We start from the raw sequence: 7,113 nt of genomic DNA, 5'->3' as shown, positions 1-7,113 counted from the left end.
GAACAAAAGAAACAAGCACTGTCACGGCAGGCAACTTCAAAGAGAAAAGAGCTCGAGAAAGAGCTTGATAAGATGCAAGGGAGGAAGTCAAAGCTTCAAAAAGCTCTCAAGTGCCTGCTGGAATCCGCGGACTGTTTTTCGGAAGAAGCTGAAGTGAAAAACGACCTCACCTACTTAGTCAAGGCAAACAGCTTCCGTCGAACTGATAAATAAAAGGAGCTGGAGATAGCTTCTGTGGAAAAAAAAATCCATGCGAAAACTGCGCTGCTTTCATAAGTCTTGTAAGCATATAAAATTTTGCTGACACTCCTTGAATTTTGCCCATTTTCATCCTTGAAATCCTTGAAAAGTCCTTGAATTTTCAGTCAAATATTCTGTACGAACCCTGTAGGCGGCCGTAGCGGGGAGGTCCACCACGCACCTCGCCGCCCCATCCCTTCTTTCCCCACCCCACTACTGCTGGACATGATAATAAATGTTCTATCTCTCTCTCTCTTGTCTGTAGTCCTGCTTTTCAACATTCTCTGTTGCATTGAGAAACATGGCCATCTACGGAAAGTGTATGGTTACAGCCCCACTGTACCCTCCTAATAACAATCACTTCCTTTTCAGAAAGAGGCTGGAGCCGCTGCCCAGGACTGCCTGCGGCTCCTGCCTGTGTTCCTCTGCAGAAGACGCCACGAGTGTTCTGGGGAAAGGTCGAGCATTTTATTTTCTTGTAAGCTTTTCTGCAATCTATTCCTACTAACAATAAAGTCTGCTCTATTGTTTATGCGGATAATATACGCTTAACCTCAGCAGCGCTGGAAATCCATGCCATTTTTCCACTTACAGAAATATTTGGATTTTGTCGAAAGGTGGAAACAGGTCTACTTTATGGAATAATGTTGCCAAGTGTGTGGTCCTCGTACTTCCCGTATTGATTCCTGTTACAGTCTGCCTTTCATACCGAGGGCAAATCATTCCGCAAGTGACATCTTTAAAATACTTGGGGAATATCTACGACAGTAAGCTTGATTGCCTGCCTCATGTAGACCACATTGCGACGAAAGGGGAACGGGCCCTTGGTATGTTCAACAGAATAAGCAACAAACAATCCCGCATACAGAAGAGACACGTTAATGTTCATTTACAGCGGGTAAGTGCGTCCAGTTGTGAGAGGGTGACTGGAGTAATCCGATGTCGCTAGAATCTCGCAGCCAGCCGTCGTCCTAGAGACGACTGCACTGTGCCTGTGATCAGCCCGCTCGGCCAGATCTTTCTCGACATCGACTTGGCTAACGCAGAGAATATCTGTACTGAATGCGCATTTCGCGAGTCCTGTAATTATGCGAATGGCTATTCCAGACAAGGCAGAATAATTTGCGAGAACAAGGTGTGAACAAACCTGACGCAGCCCCGCTTTCTGAATGCCCCAGACAAGGCGAATGAGATGGCCAAGGTGATGCCACACCTGACTGCTTCGTTTCGTTACTCCACCAACGCATTTGTAGTCTCCGCGTTTCCCACAATATACATTGCCAGAATACGTATTGAGCGTTTACCTCCTGTTCACTCGCCCCAAAACTGAGATGGGCTTCCGAACATAATCAGGAAGGCGTTTTGCGCTGTCAATGTACGAGTGCACTCGTCACGGTGCCGTGCCCCGCGCCGCCATTCCAGGAGACTAAAAGCCTGCTTACAGACGGACGTAAAGAGACAGGCACAGGACACGGTGACCTCGCAATGCATGAGCGTGAGAGTGCTTGTTGGACCTGAGGCTGCACGAGTGTCTTGACGCCGACTGAGCGCAAATACGCAACTGACATCCCTGGACAGTACGGGGCTGTGCGAGCTGCGTGGAAACGGGCAAATCCGATTCCGAGATGAGCAGAGCCCCGCAGTTGCACGAAGCTAATGCCAGCGAAATGATGGAAGCTTAGAGAGTGATTGATGGCTGCAGCGTGGACCCGAGGAAAGGTGCAAGAAACGAGACAGCTTTTGGAGGTCTATGCGATGCAGGTCCCAAGGCAGCAACATTGGGAAGGTGGTCACTGCTGACCGAACTGCCAACGGGTGGTTGGCCCCAATAGCGTTGTCGAACCCCAACTCCACGCTGCAGTGGGCAAGACTGTCGAGAATGCGTGTGCTCCCGTTTGACGCGGAGACGTTAGTTTCAAGGGCTGTCTTCCACGACAATTTGCATGGGTGGCCTTTCCAGCGAACGGCGGAACTGTTAACAGGAATGCGGAGGCGGACGCTGCGGCACGCGCGCTTACCAGTCGCGCAGCCATACACGACCCCGCACGTTCCGTCCAACAGCTCCCCCCCAAACCCACGCCGCTCCTCACATACGGTGAGATTCTAGCCTGGTACCGCGACACCAGACGAAAGTACCCACCGCCGCACCCCGACCTCCCACGAGCGGAGTCGACGATACTCCGTCAACTCCAAACGAAAGCGATATGGACCCCCGTATTCGCCAAGCACATCTACCCCACGGTTTACCCGACCGACCACTGTCAACACTGCTACGCGTACGCAGCCAGGGCTACAACACCACATCTTTCATGGGACTGCAGGCCCCCAGAAGACACCCAAGACCCAATGCCACCAAGCATGGCACTCGCCATAAGAAGCGACGACATCGGCCATCAACGCGGCACGGTCCGGCAGGTGATGGACATCCTCGCGCGGCAACGGCCGAAAACGCCGTCTCCACCGAGACGCGCAGTGAGTAGGCGGCCGTAGCGGGGAGGTCCACCACGCACCTCGCCGCCCCATCCCTTCTTTCCCCACCCCACTACTGCTGGACATGATAATAAATGTTCTATCTCTCTCTCTCTTGTCTGTAGTCCTGCTTTTCAACATTCTCTGTTGCATTGCGAAACATGGCCATCTACGGAAAGTGTATGGTTACAGCCCCACTGTACCCTCCTAATGACAACCACTTCCTTTTCTAGAGTCGTGTATACACTTCGCCACTCGCAGGATCTCTGTCCTTCCTGACATTGCATAATTTTTGAGCTCTTCAGCAGCCACCTGGGCCGCGCACCAGAGTCTGCGCCGTGGCTGGCGTAGGCTACCTGTAGTACGTCACCATTGATCCCCTAATACGTCAGTGCCACGCGAAGTTGGAAAGTTGTTCCACACTTCTGTTTTTCTCTTAGAAAACCTATTTTGCGGATAAAAGGGCGTGGAACGAGTTGCCAAGGGCTACGTCATGTCAGATGGAGCAAAGTTGTATTCTGTCTTCAAGGCTTTCTTAACCCATGCAGGTTCTATGATAACAAATGTTGCGCTTGCTTCAGGCTCCCCTGACCGCAGTGCCCCCAGCTGACACTGCACCGGCGGTCAAAGCACTTCCGGTCCCTCGTCCGTCTGCTCCTCCCCTGGCCGCTGCCCGCCCGTGTGTGGAACGTCGGGTTCAGATCCCTCCTGCTGTCCAGCCGGAAGACGACTATGTATTTGTAGAAATCATTCAACGCAAGAAAAATCAAGCCAGTCTATTTGTACTTAACATATACAGCCCCCCAAACAAACCCCTTACCGGCATCGACAAACTCCTTAAAGGGACACTGAAGTGATATGTAAACATTGCGGGATTACTAGCGCAAATTGTAGTCCGGAGTCCCCAGGCCATGTTTCGACCACTCTAGGCGCGTTTACGCGATTTTATTTAGTAGAAAAACTAATTCGAAAACGCTGTCCTCCTCTCTTTACGCTCGCCCATTTTCTGTGGCGTTTTCGTGTGACGTCAGGAGGGGATGAGCTGGCAATTGGCTGCGCCACGGCTGCGCTACTGCACGGCTCCCCGGCCGACAGAGTCAGTCGGCCCAGCGTTTCGTCCGCCGGCCGCCGGCGGGTCGTCGCAATCAAGGAGGTTAAAAAAAAAATTGCTTGGTCGCAATTGGTTCGCTTAGTTGAAACGAAGCCAGGACACGTTTGTGAATGGAAGAATGTGCCTTTCTTTACTTGGTTTGTTTGTACACTGTATCTAGCTCCAAGTCAAGGTCGCTTCACACAAGCGCTGCACATGCGACGCTTCGCTGACTGGTACGCCAGTAGGAAAATATAAGGCCTCTTGAAGGCGGGAGAAGAGTCAGCGAAGTCAATATAGGTACTAAGCAAATAAAATCAACTGATATTTTTACCGTACAGCGTAAAACTAGGGCGCGGGAAGCACGTTTTTGCGCTGGGCGAACAAGCACAGCGGTCAGCAGCACGACTACGCATCTGCGAACGCTTTTCCGTCTACGAAATGCAATTGCTAGACGTGAGCTACTGCGGAAACTCGGGCGACGCTTACTGCACGATCGCAGTACAACAAATAGTCACCTAAGCGGCTTGAAATGCCAAAACTAAATAAAAGTGTAAACCGGTTGTACAATATATACCTTATATTAGCAAGACATTCGCGTCCCGCTCCATGGCCTAGCAGTCTGGGGCGCTAGGAATTGACCCCAAATGTTTTGCGAGTCACAAGTTCGAATCCCCGCGGGTACGTGCTTTTTTTTTGTGAGTTAACTTTTTTGTTTTCCGCCGATGTTTTCTATATTGAGTTCACCTTTTTTGGGGCCGCAACGTTCATGGCTACACGAACTAGTTCACAAAACGCGCGCAGGCTGGCACTGGCGCGCTAGCGAGTTCTCGTTGGCGTGCTGTTGCCATAAGCACCGACTTCTTGCAGGCAGTGGGCACAGGCCAGAATCAACAGACCCTTGGCCTGGTGCGAGCACGCTTTTTACGATACAGGCATGAGTGCGGCAAGCTCCAAATATGGGGGAAAAGCGCATGGCATTTGAGCGTCTGCGGGGACGCGGAGGGCGTTCATGCACTGCGTAGGCCTCGGGTAGTGAATGCTACGATTCCAAGCCGTCCTGGGAGGCTTATCTTACGCATTTTACAGCCGACAGCATGGCAGAAGCGCGGTACGATGATTACTGAGATATTGAGAATGCCCATCCAACAAAGCCATTGGTTATGTTTTACAGAACCGAAACCGAAACCGAAACTTGTGTGATTGCTAACCTTGGGCATCGTCCAATCACGGCGCCCCTCCTCTCAACGTCACAGCCTTAGTTGGTGCGGCCGCCGCAAACCGCGCATGGTAGTTTTTCTTCTTTCGCGCTTTGTAAAATATACCAATTTGTCAACCGGATAAACGATGAAAAGTGTGCTAATTTGAGCCAGTCTACGCAGTGCAAGCAAAAACGGGAGATTGACAAATTCACTTCAGTGTCCCTTTAAAACCGTCCGGCAACTCACGCGCGGACAAAAATTAATCGTTCTTGGCGACTTCAATGCCCAACATACAGCATGGGGATACCTAAAAGACACCAAGAAAGGCAAAACACTATATGATGCAACACTTCAGAACATTCTGCATTTGTGCAACATTTGCAAGAATTGGCCACAGCATCTCCCGAGACACCACCCCTGACCTCACCTTCACATATAATATCAAGAGTGCCACGTGGACGCGACTTGACGAGACACTCGGCAGCGATCAACATATTACACAACTGGAGATTGCGGACGCTAGACACGCTAATCAACGCATCGGCACCGCCAGACTCACTAACTGGAAAGACTTTCGAGACGACACCCCTGCGGACTCCATCACTAACCTAGATGACTGGGTCCAACGGTTACTTGACACGGCCAAGAAGCACACGAAAGAAATTGCCCTAACCCAAGAAACCCCGGCCACTGATGCACACCTGCTCCATCTTAGGGATGCCCGACAAGGCCTGCTTCGAAGGTGGAAAAGGAACCGAACAAATAAGAAACTTCGCATCCGCATCACTCACAGGGTTCGCACAGACCCTTGAAATCCTTGAATATCCTTGAATTTGATAACATTAATTCAAGGGCCCTTGAAACTCCTTAAATATAAATGAGCTCCTTGTAATCCTTGAAAATTTAGTGGACTTTGCTTCAATAAAGCAAATGAACGACGTATTTCCGTAAGTCGCACTGATTTCAAAAACGTGTTTACTGAGGAATGACCGCGAAAACAAGTAGCTTTGACAGAAGAGCAATAGCAGCAAGTTTCGGTTTCGAAACCGGCAGCGCCTGCGTCGTCTGGCAACAAATGCGAGCCAGAAATCCAATCCAATCCAACGCAAGTTATATCAACGGTCGGTCGGTACTCGGTGCGTGCGTCGGTCTCGCACGTCATTTCTCAGCGAAAGTTCGCGTTTGTGCTGTGTGCAATGCCTGCAACTTTACTTTGACAAGATGCCAGGTGGAAAGTGCTAGTTTCAGTCTGCGTGGCTGGAGCACAGCGAATATCATCACTGGGTGAGGCCGGAGACAAGCGACCCTTATCGAGCGAAGTACGCAGTATGTCAGAGGTCGGTCGACATTGCAACAATGGGGGAGTCGGCGTTGAAGAGCCATCAGAAAAGTGCCAAGCACCGATCCAAAGTTGCGGCAGGTGAGGGCTGCTCTTCCGTCACGAGTTTTTTGCAAGCGGCAAACGTCACAGAAACGACTTCTCAGCGGGAAAACACGGAAACATCCTCTCGAGCTGCGACCCTTGACGAAGACTGCAGAAGGCATGACTCCATGATTGAAGCCGAAATTTTGTGGACGACGAAAGTTGTCTTCACACTACTCATACAGCTCCAGTGGATCAGTTTCCGAGCTTTTCCGAAAGATGTTTCCGGATAGCGATATCGTGAGAAGCTTCACTTGTTCGAAAAAAAAAATGCGCGTATGTCGCGTGCCATGGTCTGCCCCCATTTTGCGCTTCTCAAGTCTTGAACATGATGGAGAAATCTGACCATTTTGTTTTGTTGTCCGTTTTGATGAAACGTTGAACGAATACCTGCAAAAGAAACAACTTGATGTTCACGTGAGACTGTGAAACAATTCTGAGGTGACAACAAGGTATACATCGGCATTCATGGGCCACAGCACAGCGGACGACCTCATGAAGAATTTGACGGAAGCGCTGGCGTCCTTTCCGATGAGCAAAATTGTTCAGCTTTCCATGGATGGACCCAATGTCAACTGGAGTCTTTTCCACAAGTTCCAGCAGCGCATGAAAAATGACTTTCAAGTTCAGTGTTTCAAGTTCAAGTGCCTGCTGGAATCCGCGGACCGTTTTTTGGAAGAAGCTGAAGC

At 50.4% G+C, this 7,113-nt stretch overlaps 1 protein-coding gene across 1 annotated transcript in view; it reads left to right on the top strand.

The window, feature by feature from the left end:
- Nucleotides 1-619: 619 nt before the first annotated feature.
- The window catches only part of LOC144177454 (dynamin-binding protein-like), a 32,249-nt gene continuing 25,755 nt past the window's right edge, over nucleotides 620-7,113 (top strand). Inside the window, exon 1 of the mRNA XM_077705264.1 lies at nucleotides 620-698. The gene's annotated coding sequence lies outside the window, so the exon portion shown is untranslated. The remainder of the gene's footprint in view (nucleotides 699-7,113) is intronic.

This window comes from Haemaphysalis longicornis, unplaced genomic scaffold (genome assembly GCF_048455015.1).
Source record: "Haemaphysalis longicornis isolate Haplotype H1 unplaced genomic scaffold, Haemaphysalis longicornis Haplotype H1 scaffold_1, whole genome shotgun sequence".
Classification (NCBI taxonomy): Eukaryota; Metazoa; Arthropoda; class Arachnida; order Ixodida; family Ixodidae; genus Haemaphysalis; species Haemaphysalis longicornis.
Note: the sequence above shows the minus strand (reverse complement) of the source record. Positions and strands in the feature narration are given on the sequence as shown.